This window comes from Gorilla gorilla, chromosome 10 (assembly GCF_029281585.2).
Source record: "Gorilla gorilla gorilla isolate KB3781 chromosome 10, NHGRI_mGorGor1-v2.1_pri, whole genome shotgun sequence".
NCBI lineage: Eukaryota > Metazoa > Chordata > Mammalia > Primates > Hominidae > Gorilla > Gorilla gorilla.
In genome coordinates, this window is record NC_073234.2 from 142,120,221 (window position 1) to 142,144,055 (window position 23,835).

Here is a 23,835-nt window from a genome sequence, read left to right on the forward strand (position 1 = left end):
ACTCTCAGATTATGGGTTTGGGAAGCCTCCTCTGTCTTATTACATGGAAGGGTATCGACTGAGACTCAGGCCTGATCAATTGGATTGTTCAGTTTCTCTGGTCCCAGTGGTTGGTTCATAGATGCCCATTTCAGAGCTAATCAGAGCTAATGAGTAATGATGGGTCCCTGTCTGGGAGTGTTGGAAGATGGATCTGTTCTTTTTAAGGGAACTGGAGTCAGGTAGAATGCAAAGTTGGAGATAATACAGCCATTGTGCCTTCAGAAAGGGAGATTCTGTCTAAGAATTAAACCAGTAGGGGGAAACAATGCAAAGAGAAGAAAAGAAAGTAACCAGATGCTGGTGACATTAAAGAAATCCCTGATTGTATTAGTCTGTTCTTATGCTGCTAATAATACATGCATGAGACTCAGTAATTTATAAAGGAAAGAAGTTTGACTCACAGTTCCACATGGCTGGGGAGGCCTCACAATCATGGTGGAAGGTGAAAGAGGACCAAAGTCACATCTCACATGGTGGCAGGCAAGAGAGAATGTGTGCAGGGGAACTCCTCTTTATAAAACCATCAGATCTCATGAGACTTATTCACTATCATGAGAACAGCATGAGAAAAATGCACCCCCATGATTCCCCTATCTCCCACTGGGTGCCTCCCACAACACTTGGGGATTATGGGAGCTACAGTTCAAGATTAGATTTGGGTGGGGACACAGCAAAATCATATCACTGGTTCAAGCCATACCTGAAGGAGTCTCCTTCCTGTATATTTCAGTTATGATAAACATGAATAAACTTCATATTGTTGCCAATTTCAGATGGGATTTCTATCACTGTCAGTCAAAAAAGTTCTTTCTGGTCTTCCCACTCCCCTAAAAGAGCTCTTGTATTTCCAAATGAATGAGCAGAGTTTGTTGTTTCTACTGTGGTGGGTTAGCAGCCTGGTCTCCCAGTGCTTTTGACATTTCCTAGTCATAGGCTCTCCCACTACATTCCTTGGGTCTGCATTTGATAGCAGCAGACTCCTCCAGGCCATCAGTTGTACTGAGATTGATTTAACACAGCTGAATGCATAACACAGTCCTTGGTTACTTTTGCCAAGGAAACGTGGGCCTTTCTCCTTTGTTCTGCAGGATACAGGGCCCTTCTTATTTATATCTCCAAAAAGAAAAGTAAATGATTAATGAACTGGACTAAACAATAATATAATAATAATAATAGCTAATATATATTGCACCTTTATGAATATTAAACAGGTTAAATTTTTATGCATTTTTTATTCATTAACCCATTTATATCTCTCAAAGCAATTCATGCATCAGATACTAATATCATGGTCATTACACAGATGAAGACACTGAAACACAGCAAGGATGGGCAACGTGCCCAAGTCACACCACTAAGCAACTGGCAGTCTCACCAGGAAGTCTGAACTGAGACCCTCTGTGTGCTAAGCAGATAATGTCCCCTCCCCCAAAGATGTCCTTGTTTCTCTAATCTTTGACAGTGTCACCTTATACGGCAAAACAGATTTGGAGGTGTGATCAAGTGGACCTTAAAGTGGGAGAAATTATCCTAAATTGTTGGGTAGGCTCAATAATAACAAGGGTTTTTCAAAGTGGATGATGGATGCCAAGGAGGGTCAGAGAAGCACACATCGAAGTGAGTCAATGTGGGAAGGACTCACCACCATTGCTGGCTTTACAGATAAAGGCAGCAATGAGCCAAGAATCATGGGCAGCTTCTAGAAGCTAGAAAGAGCAAGAAAACCAATTTTTCTCTACAGTCTCCAGAAAAGAATGCAGCCTTGTCCACATCTTGGTTTAAGGCAGAAAAACCCAGATGTATGACCTGTAGAACAGTAAGACTATAAAGTTTTGCTGTTTTAAGCTAAGCATGTTACAGCAGCAATAGAAAATTAAGACATCATTGTTTTTTAAAAACAACTTTGTTGAGGTATATTTGACCATTTGAAATTCATCCATTTCAGGTGCACAGTTCCATGACTTTTAGTCACTTTACTAAGTCCTGAAAGCATTACTATAAGTCAGCTTTAAAATACTCCCATATGCGGCTGGTCATGGTGGCTCATGCCTGTAATCCCAGCACTTTGGGAGGCCGAGGTGGGTGGATCACCTGAGGTCAGGAGCTTGAGACCAGCCTGGCCAACATGGTAAAACCCCATCTCTACTAAAAACACAAAAATTAGCTGGGTGTGGTGGTGGGTGCCTATAATCCCAGCTACCCAGGAGGCTGAGGCAGGAGAATCACTTGAACCTGGGAGGCGGAGGTTGCAGTAAGCCGAGATCACGCCACTGCACTCCAACCTGGGCAACAAAGCGAGACTCCATTTCAAAAAAAATATATTCCCATAAGATCCCATTTACAATATATCCCTGGTCCCATCTCCAGCTCCAGGCAACTACTAATCTACTTTTCCATCTCTATAAATATGCCTTGTCTGAACATTTTACATAAATGGAAACATACAATATGTGTTCTCTTGTGTCTGGCTTCTTTCACTTAACATGGTAATCGTAGGTCCACCCATGACATTATGTGTGTCAGTAGTCCCTTCATTCTTATTGCTGAATAGTATTCCACTTATGAATATATTGTATCTTATCTACGTACCTATTGATGGAAATTGCAGTTGTTTCTACTTTTTCCTATTACGAATAATTCCATTATGAACAATTTGTGCACAAGTTTTCACATGGACATGTGTTTTCATCTTACCTCTTTTTCCAGAAGTGAAATTGCTGGATCATATGGCAGTTTTACGTTTAACTTTGTGAGGAATGGTTTTTCAAAGTGGCAGTGCCATTTTACATTTCTGTTAATATTACGGTACCACTTGTATTCATTTTCTCATTTACCATTGTCATTCTAGTGAGTGTGAAATAGTATTGCTTGTGGCTTTAACCTACATTTTTCCTAATGACTAATGATGGTGAACATCTTTCCATATGTTTATTAACCACTAATATACCTTCCTTGGTGAAATATCTATTCATATCATTTGCCTATTTTGGATTGAGTCGTTTGTCTTCTTATTATTGAATTTTTAAGTGTTCATTGTAAATTCTAGATAAAAGTCCTTCATCAGATTTGTATTTTACGAATATTTTCTCTCTGTCTGTTCTTTTTTTTTCATTTTCTTCGCATTTTTTGAAGTGCAAGCATTTTGTATTTTGATAAGGTCCACTTTACCTTTTTTAAAAAAGGAACTATGGGACATTCATTTTGTTGTACAAAACTCTATCATCTTCACAATTAGACTGCATGCCTCTCAAAGTAGCTCATTGCTTGATGTATTTACTAGCTTTGTTCAATGTTAGGTTAAATATATCTAACATTCTAACTAACATTCAATGTTAGCTTAACTATATCTTAGAGTTGTTCAGGAGCTAAAGCACTTAAATTAGAATGTTGTTACTCCAATGCTCTAGCGAATTCTGCCAAGTCCCTGCAATGCCTGGAGACCACAGTTCAGGATATATGGGGTAAAGAAAGTTTTCACATTTTTTTCCTCAGTTTTGCCCAGGAATGGTCAGTGCCTAATGTCAAAATACACAGTCCGCAGCACGGCAATATGAATGGACTGAATACCACTGGTGTGTATACTTACAGATGGTTAAGATGACAAATCTTATGTGTACTTTATAATAATAAAATGTTTTATTTAAAGAAATTAATTAAAACTCACTTGGAAAAATTACAGGAAATATGTTGTATGAAAATGCTAAGACATTTATAACAAAGACCTATAGGGAAAAAAAGAATGACCTGTGTTTTACCAGACCTGTTCATGTATACACAGTTGTGATAAGGGAAAAATCACCACCGCATATATTGAGTTTCAAAGGCACACTCAGTGTGTAAGGATAAACATAATTTATCTCTATTTACCTGATCTGAATCCAACAGGTCATAGTTCTGTCTCAGAGAAGGTCTTACAGAAAGTAGACTGATTCAGCACATTACCTCCAAGTCTAGTATAAGGGCCATAATATGTCATAGTGTTACCGGTGACAGGTATCCAGAGTTACACTGTGTTACCAGTGGCAAATCCCTATGCGTCTGCAGCAACTTTAAGTCGTGCGTCTTGAGAAGAAAGAATTTTACTAAGGGGCATAAAACAGAAGGAGAGACCGAGGCAAATTTCAGAGCAGGAGTGAAAGTTTATTAAAAAGCTTTAGTACAGTAAGGAAAGGAAAGAAAGGCAAGAGAAGGAAAGTACAGCTTGGGAGAGGGCTAAGGGGGTGACTTGAGAAACCAAGTACACAGCTCAACCTCCTGACTTGGGGCTTTTTTTTTTTTTTTTGACATGGAGTCTCACTCTGTTGCCAGGCTGGAGTGCAGTGGCACGATCTCGGCTCACTGCAACCTCCGCCTCTTGGGTTCAAGTGATTCTTCTGCCTCAGCCTCCCGAGTAGCCAGAACTACAGGGGCGTGCCACCACGCCCAGCTAATTTTAGTATTTTTAGTAGAGACGGGATTTCACCATGTTGGCCAGGATGGTCTCGATCTTTTGACCTCGTGATCCACCTACCTTGGCCTCAAAAGTGCTGGGATTACAGGCGTGAGCTACCGCGCCTGGCTTGACTTGGGGCTTTTCTACACTGGCATACTTCTGTGATCTTATTGGAAAGCTGCTGATCAGTTTCGTTTGTTTTCTATCTATTAGGAAATGGCCTTTTCCTGGTGCTGGCTGTGGCTAATCATTACTTTTGAGAAAGGATTAGTAACAACCTGACCATCACCTGTGGTCACCCAACACTCCTGGCGTGTGTATGGTCAAGGGAGCCCTCTCCTGCCCTGCTCACGCCCAACCAGCCACTTCCTGTAACTATAGGAGGCTGCTGCTCCAAGGTGTGTATTTTGGAACACTTGTTGTTGGTTATGAAAGCTGTTCTCCTTTCATGCTGCATATGTCTGCAACGTGTAAGAAGGCCCAGGCTGCTGCTATATTTCTCAAACAGGAGAATGTTATGCTGTCTGCAGTCTTTGTATTTGTAGATCACATAGTAGGGAATCGCAGGCAGTTTTGGGTCAAACCAAGAGCTGTGAGTGGGTGTTGGCTTTTCCTCATTCCAGCTGAGAGATTTGAGCTGAATTATTAATACCTCTGTACCCTGGTTCCTTTGTCTGAAAAATAAGGATTAAAAATGCCGATCGTATGGTGGTTCTTGGGAAGATTAAATAAACTCATATGTGTAAAGCCCTCAGCACAATTCCCAGCACCTAATCAATGTTTTTGGAAAATTATTAATATTTTTATTACTGTTTTTTCATAAATATAATTATCTTTATATTAATAGCTAGAAGCTAAGATTGGAAATGTGGACAAAGGTTGCAGGCAGGCGGTATCCCTATTTCAAAGTGTTAGAATAAGTGTTGCATCCCCACCTCCCATATGGTAACAGATCTCAGTAGAGCAGATACAGTTGAGTACCCCTTATCCAAAATGCTGGGGACTGGCAGCATTTCAGTCCCAAGCATTTTTTCAGTTTTGGAATATTTGTATTATATTTATCATATTTGGAAACTGATTTTTTCCGTTTTAGAATACTTGTATTATACTTATCATTGAACATCCCTCATCTGAAAATCTGAAATCCAGAACCCTTCGGTGAACGTTTCCTTTGAGCACCAGTGCTGAAAAAGTTCCAGATTTTGGAGAATTTGGGATTTTGGATTTTTGGATTATGGATATTCAACCTGCACTGCTGCATTTGTTGACCCGGATGACAAGTGAGACAGAAAGAGCTCCCTGGGCTGGGCGCGGTGGCTCACGCCTGTAATCCCAGCACTCTGGGAGGCCGAGGAGGGCAGATCACGAGCTCAGCAGATCGAGACCATCCTGGCTAACAGGGTGAAACCCCGTCTGTATTAAAAATGCAAAACATTAGCCAGGCGTGGTGGCGGGCGCCTGTAGTCCCAGCTACTCAGGAGACTGAGGCAGGAGAATGGCGTGAATCCGGGAGGCAGAGCTTGCAGTGAGCCGAGATGGTGCCACTGCACTCCAGCCTGGGCGACAGAGCGAGACTCAGTCTAACGAAAGAAAAGAAAAGAAAAGAAAAGAAAAGAAAAGAAAAGAAAAGAAAAGAAAAGAGAAGAGAAAAGAAAAGAAAAGAACGAAAGAAAGGAAAGAGGTCCCTGCACCTGGGGGGAAGACATGGGTTGTATTTAAAACTGACACACTAAAAACAAGATCAAATAGGAGGAACAAAATTTTGTGAAAGTGCATACTTTAGGAATAGATGTGATTTTCCACAAAGTCTTCAAGGATTGTATTTTTGTCTCTGGTTTTTATCAAACAGTATCTTGTGAAAGGCAGGATGTAGAGGCCTTAGGGTCTGGGGTCAGATGAAGTTAGGTTGGATACCAGCTCTGACACTTAACAGTTGTGTGGACTTGAAAACATTACTTAGCCTCAAGCTATTTAATTTCTCTCAGTTCCCTTCTATATAAAATGGGTATAATGGTAGAACCTTCCTCCTTGGATTGTCATCAGAATTAAGTGAGGTGAAGCTTGTAAAATGCTGAGCATAGGGCCAAGAACACTGTGACAGCGCCATAACTGGGAGTGACACCCATCCTGGAACACTGCATGGTCCTAAAAATCTGCCAGAGTCTTGTACTCCAAGATCCTTAAGTCTGCTGCAAATGATACCTTACCAGATTTAGCTATAACAATCCAAATAAAGTTCTCCTAGAGGAATGTACTCTTTTAATGCAATGTCTTAGACAGGACTAGGGTATTGGAAGTCTTTTCATACAAAAAAATTTATGCCCTTCAGTAAATTTGGGCCTAATTTTAAAGTATAACCCACAGGCCAAAAATGAAAATTTAGCTCAATTACGAAAGTGTTGTATTGAGCCTTTTTCCTTGACCTGTAAGAGATTCAGAAAGGGGTAAAATAAGGATACGCCATAGGGAAGTTCACAGTGTGATAGCAATAAGCCGTGCTAGTTTCTGGGGTTCCTAGGACCACCTGCCTGTTCAGAAAGATTCACAGGGCTCTGCACATATTGTTTATACAGCTAAGTTTTATTACTGCAATATTGGTCAGGTATTCAGTCAAACCACGAGGGTTATACTGGTGGAGTCAGTAGAATCCATGTGCAGGATTCTCATAATCTCTCTCCCACAAAGGTCACACAAAGCACACTCTTCCCCCAACAGTAAAAGCGCTGAAACATGAATACTGTGTTTCAATGAAGGGAAATCTGTTAAAGACTCAGTGCCCAGGAGTTTTACTGTGGGCTGGTCATGTAGGCACCCTCTGTCTAGCAGAGGGTATGGTTTATGTGAACACCTGCTTCTTTCTTTTGAGAAGTCCCCAAATTCCAGACTCCCCAGAGGAAAAGCAGGTGTTCACATAAACAATATCATTTGCACAAGCAGTTTAGGCACATTGGGCGCTCTTATCAGTGAACTACTGACATTGAGAGACAAGTTTCCAGATGAAAAGAGCCAACCTTGACAACAGGCCTTTCTACAGATGACAATTTCAGCCCAGCTGCTCTTTCTTTGCTGCACACCAGGTGTTGGAGGCTGTCCATGAACCAGACCTTTCACGTATGTTATATCATTAAATTTAATACATACACACACACCCCTATACACAGGAGCTTTTACTATTTCAGCAAGAAACAGAACAACTTGACTAAGGTCACACCGCTAAGAGGCAGAGAGGTGAGATTAAAACCAAGAAGACTCTTATTCTTATGTCCTCGTTTTTGCTGGTCGCAAAAACCTTCAGTGAGGCAGAAAATTTAGGCGAAGCTTCTCCCAATGTTTCTTTGTCAGCCCTGACAGCAAACTCCTCATTTCCTTGGACTCCTCCTGAATGAAAGCCCAAGGTCTCTTCCCAGCTCTGAAATCACAGGTCATGTTCACCTCCCCATATGTTCACTGGGGAATGATAGTAACAACTATCTGATAATGTTCTTGTGAATATTCGAAGTCAGAGCACAAGACCAGTTCCCTTTCCTTCGCCTTGAGGGAGTGTAGCAAAAAGCCAGAAATCACCTAAATTACCTTCTTCTTTGTTCTAGGGCTGAAGGAGGAAGGCAGGAGCCAGACAGGCTGAGGTTCCCAACCTGGGGGCCTCCCATTCTCTTACCCAGTGTCTAAGCTGCAGCCACTCTCATCTAGAAGACGAAAGTCAAATACAGTGTTTCTAACTGAAGACTCACTTCCTAATGCCTGAGCTCATTAGCAGTCGGGTTTAAAAGACCCAGCTCAACATAGCCGTGTTAGTATTCTTACTCACCTACTTTGGTTTTAATAACATGTGTTCTTGTAACTTTCTCATGTAATGTTTATTTTTTATTGCATGTTTTAAATGATATTTTGATTTTATTTAGTTAGAATAAAAATGGCAGATACTAGGTCATTATTTCTGTTCAAGTCTCTCATTCAGTAAGATCTTAAATTGTTCTGATATTTTGCATCCACAACAGAAATAAACAAAATGTGACCAACAAAATATAGATTACATCAAGTATTTATGGCCCATAAAAAGTGCATCCCATCTAAAAACCTTTCCAGGTAATTATAAGTATGCAAAAATAATGTAACTGTGAGGCATTTGAGATGGAATCCATAGTAATCTCTTTAGAGCAGTCGTAAAAGCATTGATTTATGATTAAGTATGCACAATACTCTGTGTGGCCTGGAACTGAGGAAGTCAAATTCAATCCGAAAAACCCCTTATAAAGAACAGACTTATTTGAGAAGCAAGAGATTGGGGTAGGTCAGTGAATTAAAAAAATAAATGCATTTTGAAAACTTAAGTCTAAACTAGCTATAGGGAGAGATGGTGGTGGGGTACCCCTTCCAGCTCAATGATTCTGAGACTAAAGGATTTGTCATTCCAGTTTATGCACACACATTTGATATTAGTGTCTCCTGCTCAGTGGAGAGGCCCACAATTTAATCACAATTTTTAGGCAAAGCTAGTGAGAAACCACTGAATAATATTCTTCAGCTGTTAAAACATATAATAAACATTTCCCTAAAATGATACATTCTTTATTTCAGTGTTCCTAGCACAAATACTGCCAAAACTGCTGTGCAAAAGATGAGTTTAATTTCTTTATTTCGGGTATCTATTGATGATCTCTTACTGAGTCAGTAAACGTATTTCCCTAATCTACAGAAAATAAATATGGGGGCTTGTTGTAATTTGGTTCATATGTCATGATTCCAAAACTGTTATCGAAGCTAGAAATCACAAGGCAAACTATGCTGCATTTTTAAAGATATTAACCAAGTCTATATTTATGAATAATTCATGGCTTGCCAGTGAAGTGGCAGGTTTTGCATACTTTAGCATTATAAATTAGTCATCTTGCTTCGGTCTACTGGTGTTCTTCAAAGTAGAATATTATCTGAGGAAGGGTTAGAGAGGACATTTAATTAATTTTATTTTGAGATTTAGTGCATTATAAGAATTGCTTAATATAGAACAAAAGTCATCAGCTCTAGGGAAACAAATTTAGTTCATTCACTCCTGGAACTGCTTCCAATATACACAAGACATCCCACATGCACGTTGTCCTAGGGAGGTGGATTTGTATCCACAGTCATGCTCAATCAAATATTTTATTTTGGCGGTTTCATTGGTTTCCAAATATGTGATTTTCTCATTGTATTGAAATGCTAGTTTCGTTGTTTTGAATTGCATTGCTTGGTAAAGTTCAGTCTCATTTTTTTTTTTTTTTTTTTTTTTTTGAGACAGAGTCTCGCCCTGTCACCCAGGCTGGAGTGCAGTGAAGCGATCACGGCTCCCTGCAACTTCTGCCTCCCAGGTTCAAGCAATTCTTCTGCCTCAGCCTCCCAAGTAGACAGGACCACAGGCATGTGCCACCATGCCCGGCTAATTTTTGTAGTTTTTAGTAGAGACAGGGTTTCACCACGTTGGCCAGGCTGGTCTTGAACTCATCACTTTGTGATCCACCCACCTCGGCCTCCCAAAGTGCTGGGATTACAGGCGTGAGCCACCGCGCCCAGCCCAGTCTCATATCTTAACCTTATTCGAAGTCAGAAAGGATGAACTGTAAACCATAGCTAATTTCATAAGTACTGTGAGTTCTATGCTAATCATGGCATAAAAGGTTTTCAGTAATTAATATTAGTTTCTATTTCTAAGGACAATCTCCTGTAACTGATCATTGTGTACTTGAGCCATTGACAGACAGGGAATCGAGTCTTCAGAGCTCTGTTTCTGCATTAATCCTTCCTTCCCCACACAATAGGTGACCCTTTGAAGCAGCCAGCTTCAACCTTCTGTGCAGAGTCAGTCACGTGAATATTAAGCAAGACTCTAGGTCAAAAAGTTTCCTCCAACACTGTGTGTCATACTCAGTACATTCCCAAAAGACTCCTATAGCAAAGTCAAGACTGCCAAACCCATACACCTTAGCAGCCCAATTTAAGACATTTGGAAAAATACCCAGTATCACATTTAATGCCTTCTCTCTTGAGCAAAAAGTACCAGACATTCTATATGCTTTTTTCCATCATCTAACAGAGCCTCAGCAGAATGTCAAGAATAGAGAATTCAGTAATTGAAGGGAAAAAGGAGCCAACAGTTCTCCTGCATATGTAGTTTTCGGAAGGTTCAAGCAACACAATCCTAAGCATTAGCGACAGGAACTCTTTAAAAGTTTGTACAATAGATAAAATTGATGATGCCATTTCTTTTGTAAGTTAAATATGTCTTTTGATTAGGACATACAAATTCCCATTGTAAAGGAGCTGTTTTGTCATTTAAATTTAAAATTTTCATTACAACTAAAGAAGAAAATATAAGTACCCAAACCCCTGTATCCCTGAAATAAACAGTATTAACTTCCAGTAGTTTTTCTATATGTATATTTTAAAGAAGATACTATTAAGATAATTTGTATTGCTTTTCCACTTAGTATTATGTCTTAAGCATTTTTGGAACTATTAAAATCTTTGAAAACAGGATTTTTGTTTTCCAAATTTTAATATAAGTAATACATAATCATTGTAAAGGAAGAGATATGGAAATATACTGGTAAGTGATAAGAGCATCTATATCTAATCTCCCAGGCCCAGCACTGTTCATTAATCCTGATGGCTTCCCATTTGCACATATGTATAAGTGGCAAGCAATATCATTGTGATATTAACTCAAGTGTTAGTAGCACAGACAGGATGTGCAGCAGGATCAATCAAGGTCCACCCACAGCACTATCCTGCAAAGGTTCCAACATCCCACCCAGCCCAGGAGCAATAAAGAGCGCACGGACCGAGCTCACTGCTACAGATGAGCAGAGGCTTCTATACCTGTGGAGCCTCACCTGCATAAAATCCAGAGCTCTGGACAATGCTGCAGGGATGGGGCAGAGAGCTTCATTCTCAAAACCACAAAGGCATATTTTTTTCCAAAACCAATTTTAGTAACGAAAGTTATTGCAGTATTGGTAAACCTCTAAGATTTTTGACCAACCTCTGCCTTTGATCCCAACTAGAATAAATGTATCACATAATGAATCTTGGACTTTTTTTGCCCTTCCAAGCACTGATCTAAGCACTCTGTTAATGTTTACTTTTATAACCCTCATGGTAACAAATCACTATCATTAAACCAGTCTTACAATTGAGGCGACAGTAAGAAGCACAGAGAAGTTAAGTAACTTATCCAGGTTTACACAGCTTGTGAGCAGGAAGTCAGAACTTTGGTCTGGACTGTAGAATCCTGGGAGCCAATGGTTTTTGGTGCCACAGAGCTGCAGCAGCCTCATGCAGGTGGGAGGGGTGAAGGGAGGCTGGGGATTGAATGGCTTCTGGGGAGTCAGCGTCCCCTCTTCTTCCTCATAAGCTGATATTCTCTGTGTATCACCACCAGTTTTATCAGTATCAATAGCTTTTCACTATATGTAGTTAATTCGTGTTAGTTTCTGTCTCTAAGAGCAATCTCTTGTACCTGATCACTGTATGCTTGAGCCATTGACAGACAGACAGTGAATCAAATCTTCAGAGCCCTGTTCCTGCATTAATCCTTCCTTCTCTGCACAATAGGCAACCCTCATGAGCTGACATTCTCTGTCCATCACCACCAATTTTAGCAATACCAACATGCTTTTTGCCATATGTAGTCAATTAATATTAGCTTTTATCTCTAAGGACAATCTCTTGTACCTGCTAATTGATTTATTTTATAAATAAATAAAATATTTATAATTTGTAATGTTTATTATTGTTTTATAAATATTAATTTTATAAATCTTTATTTTTCCTTTTTGCCTATATTATGATAAAGAAAGCATAAAACTGTTGTACTTTGTGGGCAATGCCCAGTCATGTTTTCTGTTTTTTTCCCGTAATATTTACAGTTCCTAGAACATCATCTGGATGCATACGATCCTTGCAGAACAGTTAACACAATACAAAGCCTCTATCCTCATGAACCAGTTACCAACGATTCTGTTCGAGTAATGGAAACTCATGCTGTAGAACAGCAGTTCTCAGTGCTTACTGCACAAGAGAATCACCTGAGGATGGCTTACCTGCCCTTTCGTGATGCCCAAGACCCACCTACGGAAGTTCTGATTGGGGCGGCCTGGACTCGGGGCCTGGGAGTTTTAAAAGTCTCCAGGTGATTTAAATGTGTGCCCAAGATTGATAATCATCTTAGAAAGAGAAAGTTCTATGGATTTAGATGGCTTCAAGGAAAAAAATGATTGTTCCTTGATTTCTTATTAGAAGAATGATCATGGATGAATAAGGGTTGTCCACACCCCTCTGAAGAAAGAAACCCGAAACCCGAGCTGGAGTTTTCTTTCCTGAAGGGAAAAGCTTGTCTTTGACGGCAAAGTAAATAATTAGGAGAGCTTAATTTCAGATTGTGTGGACTCTTTTTTTTTTTTTTTCCCAGACAAAGTCTTGCTCCGTTTCCCAAGCTGGAGGGCAGTGGCCCCATCACGGCTCATGGTGCAGCCTCAAACTCCTGGGCTCAGGAAATTCTCCTACCTCAGCCTCTCAGGGAGCTGCGACTACAGGCACATGCTGCCATGCCCGGCAAATTTTCCTATTTTTTTAGAGATAGGTTTTTGTCATGTTGCCCAGGTGGGTCTTGAACTCCTGGCCTCAAGGGATCCTCCCACCTTGGCCTCCCAAAGTGCTGGGATTACAGGCGCCAGCCACCACGCCCAGCCTCTGAATGTCTAGACTCTTGATTCTAAGTGGCTGGTGTTTCCCAGAGAGAGGAGGGTTGCAATTATGGAGAGTGGGCAGATTGAGGTGGAGTAACTAAGGGGATTGGCCCAGATGATGTGGAAGATGGGTTGTGGATTTCCCCCTTGTGGACCCAGCATCCTGAGCACCCTAGAACATCAAGCGGGTGGAGCTCCGAGCCTGTGCAGGCAGCTGGGCATCTGTTTCCTCTGCAGAGGCTCTTCATCTCCAGCTCAGCTTGAAGGAAGGGAGCTGGCTCTCTCTGAGCAGAAACTATGGATGTCAAACAGGAGACCCCAGGAGCAGTAGCCCGGGTGAACTGAGGACCAGGGGTTTCTTCAATTCTTCCAGCTTGCACAAGTCTCTACGTTCCTGACAATCACAGACAGTGAGGGAAGATCTCCCTCAAAATTACTCAACTGCATTTTCCACCATCCCTGATGGGTGGAGGCTTAGCCAGACTGAAGCCTATTTAAGAATACAAAGGGATGTGCTATCTATTTTACCTTGAGAGCATGTTGCACTCATGACCTTTACTTGTGCTATGATGGATTTGAGGACGTGGGAGTGCTCAAGCTCCACTACTCCACAGAGGATGGAAAAGAAGGAGGAAGGAGTAAATTGTTCAAAGGAAATGCATGATAGACAGAGATAAAGATGTGTAATGTCTTGATTTCAAAATTCTTTAAACACTGGGATATAGGAGACAGTCTGGCCTCCCGAGAGCTTTTAAAACACCACTGATGATGATCGCTCTATGCTATGGTCTGAATGCTTGCGCCTCACCAAAATTCGTATGTCCAAGCCTGTCTTGAAGGTGATGCCGTTAGGAGATGAGGCCATTGGAAGGTGATTAGGCCATGAATGTAGAGCCTCACAATGGAATGAGTGCCTTTAAAGGGGGCTGGAAAGACCAGAACCTTTCCCTTCCACCATGCGAGGACACAGGGAGAAGGCTATCTTTGTGAATGAGGTAGTGAGACCTCACCAGGTGTGGAATCCATCAGCTTTCTATCTTAAATACTCAGCCTCCAGAGCTGTGAGAAGTAAATTTATGCTTTTTAAACTACTGAGTTTATGGCATCTTGTGATAGCATCCCAAACAGACTAAGATCTCATGAAGAGAATCATGTAAGTCATTGAGGCTTTTATGTTTATGTTTTGATGGAGATGAAAATAGAAATCTATGAATTCCTGTCAAAAGTAGTAAAGTGAGTGAAGAAAAATTACTTATTTTATAGATATTTGTCTTGCTTTGTCTAAAACTTGGTAAACTACAGCAATTCTCATAGGGCTCAATCATATTGTAGCTATTTTTTGATAAAATATTTTATTTTTATTGCTTATATGAAAAGTTAAAAAGAACATATACAAATATTAAAAAGTAGTAATTTTCACCAGTAACTGTATTCTGAGTTCTATTCCATCTTTATGTGAATGTTGGATTCCTTTGTTTACTTTTTTTTTAACAATCTTATAATTGTGCCTGTTTCATAAAGTTAAAATTCATGAAGCCCAGTTAAGATAGTAAGGTTTTTTGAAAGCAAGTTTGTGGAACATTCATTCCTGAATGTAAATGCTGCTATCATATATTATTTTAAATGGCATAATGCTATTATTTATATTTCAATATTTAAGTATAATGAATTATTTCAATATTTTCCCATTATTGTGACTTATTGATTTTTTAAATATCAGACATATTGTAAAAAATAAATATTAGCTTCTTAGAAGAAAAGCCAAGTAATTGAATCTCCAGCTTTATTTCTAATTATCTGCAATCTGCTTTCTGTGCAAGGACCTTTTATTTGAGACTTCTATTTGCTCTTCGGTATTTTCTTGGATTTTATTTGATTTTCTATGTTTTAACTGTAATTTAAGTTCTCTCTGGGAGGGCAGTTTATAATTAAAATTATTCCTAATTGTGTGTTTTTATTTCACTGCTGCTTAATGAGAGATTATGAGACAATTTGGTGCATGCAGGGAGATCTTACATCATAGAATAGTTGCCATTTGGGGAAAGATTTCTCTATTTTTAACCTGTGTAATGCAGACCAAAGCTCAAATGAACACAATATATTTACATGGTCTAGGAATATGGCTGTGAACCAAGGAAAACAATGACTGTCAGCCTTTGCCTGGATTTCTCGTTGGCATTCAGATTTATAAATAAACTTGGAAAATTGGAGATTATTATGCGACTTCAGTGCATGATCATATCCATCAGTGCATGATCATATCCATGTGCTCTGGCCAGTCAAATGCAACTAGAAGTTCTGCTGGCCCCACGGTTCTTTGACCCAGTTGGCCTTTAGGACTGTTACATACACTCTACAAAACTTGTTGTTAATTTCACTTTATTTCCTCCTCTTCAGCCCCATCCCTCATTAGCCTCATTTCTTCCTACAAGATTATCAGTAAAAGGAGAATCCCATCAGCATGAATGATATCAAGGCTTCCATATTCAATAATTTGCCTACAAAATCCTTGTTTGTACCTGCAATGTATTCATTATACCCCTCATTTTAATTTAGTCTAATCAACACAAGAAAATTTCTGAGAGAGAGAGAGAGAAAGGACACGTTGAAAATACAGTATAGCTGTGATCATCAGAGTGCACCACTCCCCAGAGAATCCTATAGATGTAGCTCGTAGGAACTTTTGTCAAGGACAAAACACAGGGGTTACATTGTTAACTTTTCTTGTCATTAATTTTAACTCTTTCCTTAGGTTATACCATGGTTGTTAATCAAGTTTTGGAGATTGTGAGTGGACCCACCTGGCAACTATGGGCAATGTGAGTTTTCCCACAGTTACTGCCACTGCCACAGTTTTCAGGGTTTCTGTGTAGCCGAAGCCCGTACACGTGACCCAGGATTTTGGTTGGGATACATGCAAGAAAGGGGAAAAGGAAGGATGTGATCCTTTGCTGGGTGTTTTCATATTAGTGGCTCAAAAAAATTATACAAGCGGATAGAGGCAAGGACAGGATGCCACTGACCTTAGAGAAGGGACCTGAAAAGCTGGCATGACACAAAATCATTTTCAGTTGTATCGTGAAGGCCAAGGGGAAATGGGACAAGGAAAGAAAGTCTAAGGATATCTCACGTGGAAGGAAGAGCAAGGTGCATATGCATAGAGATGAAAAATATGTCCCCACTTTCTGAGAAAGGCAAGAAGTTGGTCCAGCACTGTAAGGACAGCAGTTGGAGGAGGGTAGGGGAAGAGCCCCACAAGAGAGTGAGAAGCAGGCTTGAGTTATCTGCATTCCATAGGTGGAGTTAGCACACTGTCTACATAAAGGAACAGAGAGTAAATGCTTTACACTTTTCAGGACAGTATGTGCCACAACTATTGAGCTCTTCCATTGTCTAGCAGAAGCAGCCATAGACAATTTGTAAGCAAACGTCCGTGGGTATGATCTAAAATAACTTCATTTACAAAAAAATACATGATACCATGGTTGGACCCACTGACTGCAGATTGCTGATTCTGTCCATGGATGGAGAAATTATAAGATCAGTGAAATTATCATATGACTTGTAGGTAGTAGAGCCCAAATCAGGCTAAACTATTCTGTTTTGTTCTGTTTTATTCTAGTGTTCTTTCTTCCTCTCTGAAATCTGAAATTACGCCACATTTCCTTGCGGATGGGGCAGAGCATTGAACACTGGGTGGTGTGGTGGTGGTTCTGTGTCCCACAAACAAAGACAATGACCAGGCTATGTCATGTTGAACTCTGTGTGGCTTTGGTAAAAGGGACTTGCTGTCCATGGAAGAAACCTGAAGTTATTGTAAATCTTATTTGAATCAGCCAGGTTTCTGAGTTGTAAGCAAGGGAAAGCACCTCTGGTTATTTTACAGAGAATGGAGATGCACTAATGTGATACTGGGTAGGCTCATGTAATCACAGGAGGATAGTAAGGAAAGGCTTAGAGGATACCCAAGGAAGGAAAATGCCCCAAGTGATGCCAAAGTATTAGTCCTGTCAAGGGACCAGGAAGGCAAGCGCTGGGGGAAGACCATTAACAGAAGGCTGTGAGCACTGCAGCTGAAATCACTCCCACTGATACCCTGGGAAAAATGGTGTAAACAGTGCAGATGCACCATCCTTCCAGAAATTATGCCCCTCTGCATTACAGTTCCCCAGAGAAATAGAACCAATAGGAGATAGATAGATAGGCAGATAGATGGATGGATGGATGAATGGACAGATGGACAGATGGGCAGACTGACTGATAGACAGCTAGTTAGATAAATAGATGGATAGGTGGATAGATTCATACATACATTACATAGATACATAGATACATGGATGGATGGATGGATAGATGGATGGATGAATGGATGGATGGATGAATGGGTGGATGGATAGATTAGATAGAAATAGATACATAAATACATTGATACATAGATACATGGGTGGGTGGATGGATGGGTAAATGGATAGACTAAATAGAGATAGATAGATAGATAAGAGGGGATTTTGGGGGGAGAACTAGTTACAATTAGGATGTTGAGAAATCTCACAATATGCTGTCTGCAAGCTGGAGAACCAGGAAAGCTGCCAGCATGGCTCAGTCCACATCTGAAGGCCTCAGAACCAGGGGGAGCAAATGGTGTAGCTCTCAGTCTGAGGTCAAGGTCTGAGAACCCAAAGGCCACTGGTGCAAGCCTTGGAGTCTGAAGTCTGGAAAATGTGAAATTTTGATCTCTCAGGCCAGGAGAGGGTGGGCATCTCAGCTCCAGGACAGCGAGGGAGAAAGAGAGAAGTAGGGATAACTAATCCTTCTTTCCTCTTTTTGTTCTAATCTGGTCCTCAGCCGATTGGATGGTGCTGCCCACAATGGGTGAAGTGGATCTTCCTTACTTAGCTCACTTACTCAAATGCCAATCTCTTCCAGAAATACCCTCACAGGCATACCCACTGATAGGGTTTGGCTGTGTCCCCACCCAAATCTCACCTTGAATTGTAATAATCCCCACATTTCAAGGGCAGGGACAGGTAGAGATAATTGAATCATGGGGGCAGTTTCCCCCATACTGTTCTTGTAGTAGTGAATAAGTCTCACAAGATCTGATGGTTTCATAAATGGGAGTCCCCTTGGACAAGCTCTCTCCTGCCTGCCGGCATGTAAGACATGGCTTTGCTCTTCCTTCATCTTCCATCACGATTGTGAAGCCTCCCTAGCCATGTGAAACTATGAGTCCATTAAACGTCTTTTCTTTATAAATTACCCAGTCTCGAATATGTCTGTATTAGCAACATGAGACTGGACTAATACACCCAGAAATAATGCTTTATGAGCTATCTGGATACCCCTTAATACAGTCAAGTTGACACCTAAAATTTACCATCACATCTTCATAAGACTTTGCTGCATTTACATGTCCTGAAACAAAAGCCAGCTCAGGTTCTTCTCTTGGCGAGGCTGGGCTCTTACACCCTAGCTGCACGGGAGTTGGAGAAGACCCTGGCAATTTCATATTATGGAGTGGGTGGTAATCTTTGCTTCCTACAGAGAATCTTCAGTTGGGGAATTCTCCAAACAGAAAAAAAAAAAAAAAAAACAGAGGAGCAAATAAAAATAGGTATATTTGTTCACTAGGGCTGCTATAAGAAAGTTATTTAAGTTTGGAAATGAAAGGCCCAAGGAGTTTGGAGATTGCCTAGAATGTATTAGAAAAATGTGCAGAAGGCACAGACTTGAGCATTGTTGCAGTAGTGAGCCAATCTGCATTGCAACATCACAGGCTGAGATGTAGTTTTTTATTTAACAGTATTTTTGTATTTAAGAATTTGAAAGTTTGGGTTTTTTTCTTCATATTCTTCTCCTCTCTGATAAGAACAGGTGGCATCTCTTAAGAGACTTTTAGGATGCCTCCTAAGACTTAGAGTACACGAGGTTGTCATTGACAGTGTGTATAAAATTGCATCTGTCTTACCTTCTTCTAGGCAGGAAAACAATGACACAGCTGAAGTTTTCTCTAGGAAAGTCACTTGAACCATCCCTCTTAGTTATATAAACATTTATTTTCTTAAAATTTTCATATGACAAATATCTCAGTAGCCACACTCATTCATGCCTTCATTTCCTCAAAAGATTGAACTCTATCCAGTAAACGGAGACAGATAAGGGCAGAGAAATTCCTCTTCTCATACAGTTATTTCAGTGGCATACAAAATTATGGTATTCAGTGTATGCCAAAAAGGGTATCCAGTGGCATACCCTTTTTGGCATACAAAATTGACTCTGGAAGGTAGAAATCTTAATTTTCATAGAGAATCCAGGATCTCCCAGTAGGGTGGAAGTGGATGCTGCATTTCCTCTAACTTCAGTTGCATATCTATGAAATAAAATTGCTTTGTGGGAAGAAGTCAGGGACCTGGCTCAGTTAAAGGTGGTAAGAGTTCATTTCAAAGAGTTGGCTTCAAAAAAATATGCAGCTGATTGCAGGATTCTTCATGGAACAAAGGTGGTGATTCGAAGAAAATGGCTAAAGATGTATATGACTCTGAAAGGACAATAATTTGGCACCCAACTGTGCCTGAGCACAGAGATCTAGGCAGTCCTGAACAATGCAGCCCACGGATCTGCACAGAATGACTCTTCAACAGTGCCACCGTGAGGCCATGTGAAGCAATACCCCTGTTGTCCATGAGATTTATTTATTTATTTTCTCCTTGCTGTTTAAAAGAGACTGGATTCCTTTTGAACTATAGATTGAAACCAATGGATCTTGAACCATTTTTCATGAGATAAAAATGAGACAGAAATTCCATAATTCTTACTAATAGAGCTTTTATTTATTAGTCAATTACTTGGAGGTGGTCCTGGTGATATATGCCAGTTCATGTCTCTCCTCTCTATGGAAAGGGTCTTATCACTGCTTCTTCCATAATAACAGTCCCCCAGTTTTATTCACAAACCAACCGGACAGACCTGTGCCCTTGAGAGGAGATGACTGAGAAGCTGAAAAGGTGAGTCATGCCTGTTCTAAGCCAGTTTTGGCCCTTGTACCTGTGCTTGGTCTTGGAATGAGCCTTTCAGCCAGTTTGCACCTATGAGTCCGATGGGAGGTTTGCTGGGGCTTCTAGGAAAGGTGGATTCTTCATAACAGAACATTGTCAGAAACGTTTCCTTTTCTGCCTGCTCTGTCTCATCCTGCTTCAGATGAAGATCATGTAAGGCCATGATACCTGAACCTGAAAGTTTAGAGGACTGGCTCACGGTGATGCCATGACCTGATATTACAGCACTGATAAATGACCTAAGCACTGCTCATCTCCACAGTTATTAATTTAAATTATTATTATTTGGGATTTCTGTCATTTTAGCACAAAATATTCCCCAAAGTGCAATTTTTCTTCATTACTAAAATAAAAATACTACACTTTTTAACATAATTATTTTATATAAAAACTTTAAAATATATATTTAAGAAAAGCTTACCCAGTTATACCTTTAGATTGCATTGTGCACTTTTACTTGATAAGTATTGTCTTAAATGCAATTAAAGGATGGATTTTGAAATAAATGGTTTAACATCTGCCTCTTAATAGCAAATTTCACAAGCAGGCAGGAACCAAGTCTCTCAGGTACACTCCCTAATACATAATGGAGGGTCTGACAAAATAGTTGATACTCAAAATTATTTGTCAATTAAAAGCTGGATGCGACAAAGAAATGCCATTTCACACTTCTATTAAAGATTGAGCATTATTACCAAATTCCAGTGCAGTCACATGTAAGCTCAAAGGCAAGGGCACCTTCCCAGTGGACAAGGAGAAAAAGTAATTTTTGGAATCGAAATGCTGTCTCCAAACTTTTGATGCATAAGAAACAAATACTCAGTTCAGGCTAGGTAATCACTCATGTTTCATTGATTGTGTGTCTTCAGAGTAAAGAAAAAAAATAAGTGTAAACAGGCTCTAAAGGAGAAACTTATTCAGGAGCTATTGATTTGCCTTAAGTGTCCTGGGGGTAGGGCTGGTCCCTAAGCCAAGCAGCTCCATGCAGGATGCCCTCTCCTCTAAAGGCAGTAACCCCCTGTCACAAATTACATTGTTAAAATTTTCCAGTGAAATCTTACAAAGGATTTGTACTGAGTGGGCTAGTATTTTTTCAATCATAGATTAAGTCTTTTTAGTGTCCTGAAACACATTTGTTCTTCCAAGACTATCATTTGTCCAAAGATAGGTGGTGCAAGGTGATTTGGATGAGTTGAAACCCTCAACCTTGAATTTCATAGGGAGAGTTATAGCTACTTGATTACAGGCTGAGGTTGCTTTGCCTTCAATTCCTCAAAGAGAGGACACCACAAGCTCCACTCAGTGCAGAGAGGATCTCTTTTGGGAAGGAGAAGGCAAAATAGCACGTATTTAACACTGCCTGGGTTATGAACTTAGCTATACTCACTTAATATATGGATATATATTTAATTTTCCCACTTTCCAAAATGACAAAAAAAAAAAAACTTATAAGAGTTATATCACTTATCTACATTCGCCTGTATAGTAAGTGCTAGGTGGGGTTGGTATTTGAACTCACGACAATTTAAATCCATGCCCCTTCCATAAAGAATGCCAATTACACTTCAGTTCATGTGTCAGGTCCCAAAAGAATGATTTCATTGCCCAGAGATGTGCTGAGATTTTTCTAAATATGCATCTAGGGTTAGAAGGAAAAGTGACAAGATTGACTAGGAACATCTGCTGCAGGTCAGGAAGACTGAGCGGTTATGGTGTAATAAGAGCTACTTAATTGCTCTTCCTGTACTAAACCATAGTTGGTTCCCAAATGAACCAAATTTATCCATATCTGCTCTATTATTCTAGATTTAGTAAGTTTTAAAATGTTCATTAATTTCAATAGATATCTTTTACTTTATCACACAGTGGGGAAAAAAAGGTGATAACATTTTTCTTCCATAGAATGCTCTCATTCTTTTCTGGAATTAAATATGTACCTCATATCAGGAAAATCAAAGCATCTCATTGACATGACCACAGTACTTTAGGAATAGTTACTGACCTAATGAGTAAATGAGAGATAAGACTTTTTGGGGCTATTGTGTAGAGGAAAAACATATTTTTAATAGGACTTGAACTTGAGAGGATACAGCCCTCCCAGATCCCATCTCAATTCCATGTGGAGCCTGACAATGAAGTTAACATGGATAAGGGAAGACCTAGGAGATGGAGACCAAATCCTGGTATCCTTGTGTGAGCCCCAATCCCAGCCTTGCCGGAATTCATTTCTTCCAATAAAGAGTTACATCAACAAATTATCTTGTGTACCTAAGCTGTTTGGAATTATATTTTCTATGTCACTTAAATATTTAGACAACCTGAAGAATTTGCATCCACAGGAGCTTTCTTGTACTCAGGATAGTGGCCACTTTGAGTATCTTTAATAGACGGAATCAGCATGTCTTTAACCATTTTCACACCTTCATTCGCTCACCAAACATTTACCCAGTAAGTACCATGGAGCAGGGACTACCCAAATCACTAGGAACATAGAGCTAATTCGACAGGAACCCTGCCTCTAGGTCTTAGAATGCCAATGGATGGAGCAAATGTGCATAGAAACAACTTCAATTCAAGACTTTATGGGACTGATTGTTGTTACATTTTAAAAATGGGGGGTTTCTCTGATCTGAGCTAATCAAATAAACATTAGACATGGAATTCAGGCTTTGAAGGATGGATAGAAATTTGGAAGAAAGAAATGATGGGTAGAATGGAGCATGCAAAGGGAACAATGACAGGAAATGTAGATGATAAAGCACAGGTCAAATCCAAGACACGGTAGGTGTTCCAGATTCAGTAGCACTGGAGTGGTGCCCTTGAGTGGTAAGGTGAGACACTCCCTTGAAGAGAGAAAAATAAGTAGCATAAATTTTGAGAGAATAATCCATCTGGGGTTTGAATAGTAAAGGAAGGGGGTCAGGGGACCCAGTGATAGTCTAAAGTATAAGGAGCAAGGAGACTGGAAGAGACGAGAACAGTTAAGGTGAAATCAGTTAATTCTTGGCTGGATCCTGGATCCATTAAAAGCTGCTACACCAAACAATTAGGGGACTACTGGAGAAATTTAAATGTGGACCAGGTGAAATGAATAATTTGCTAATTTTGTTAAACATCAAAATAGTGTTAGCTGATACAGGAGATTCCTTATTTTTTGGAGATGTGTGATAAAGTATTTAGAGTAGAAGTATCATGCTGTTTGTAATCTTTCTTGAAATGGTTCCAAAATAAATAAAGGAAATATGGCAAAGTCTGAATCTTCATTGAATTTGGGCAGTGCATGCAGTTTTGTTATAGTTTCCTTTAAATTTCTCTGTATGTTTGAAAGTATTTTTTAAAAATCAGCGAAGTTAATAAAAGGGCAACTGCAACTCATATATTGGATACTGGGAGTAGACAAACAAAGGGAGCTCTCCTAAGAGATGAAACATGCTCGGAAAGTCCATTTTCTTTGCTACACGAGCTTCTCTGGAACATTTGCCTTGGCAGCAACAATTTTCTTCCCGATAGTCATTCTTTTTTCTTTATGGCTAAATTGCTTTTGTCCAGACAGTAATTTGCCCAGCCCCAGAGACTGAGTCAT

The 23,835-nt window shown here is 40.0% G+C and overlaps 1 long non-coding RNA gene across 1 annotated transcript in view; it reads right to left on the reverse strand.

Moving 5' to 3' along the window:
* Positions 1-4,910: 4,910 nt before the first annotated feature.
* The window catches only part of LOC129525783 (uncharacterized), a 42,100-nt gene continuing 23,175 nt past the window's right edge, over positions 4,911-23,835 (reverse strand). Inside the window, exon 3 of the long non-coding RNA XR_008670251.2 lies at positions 4,911-5,148. This is a non-coding gene — a long non-coding RNA (uncharacterized lncRNA). The remainder of the gene's footprint in view (positions 5,149-23,835) is intronic.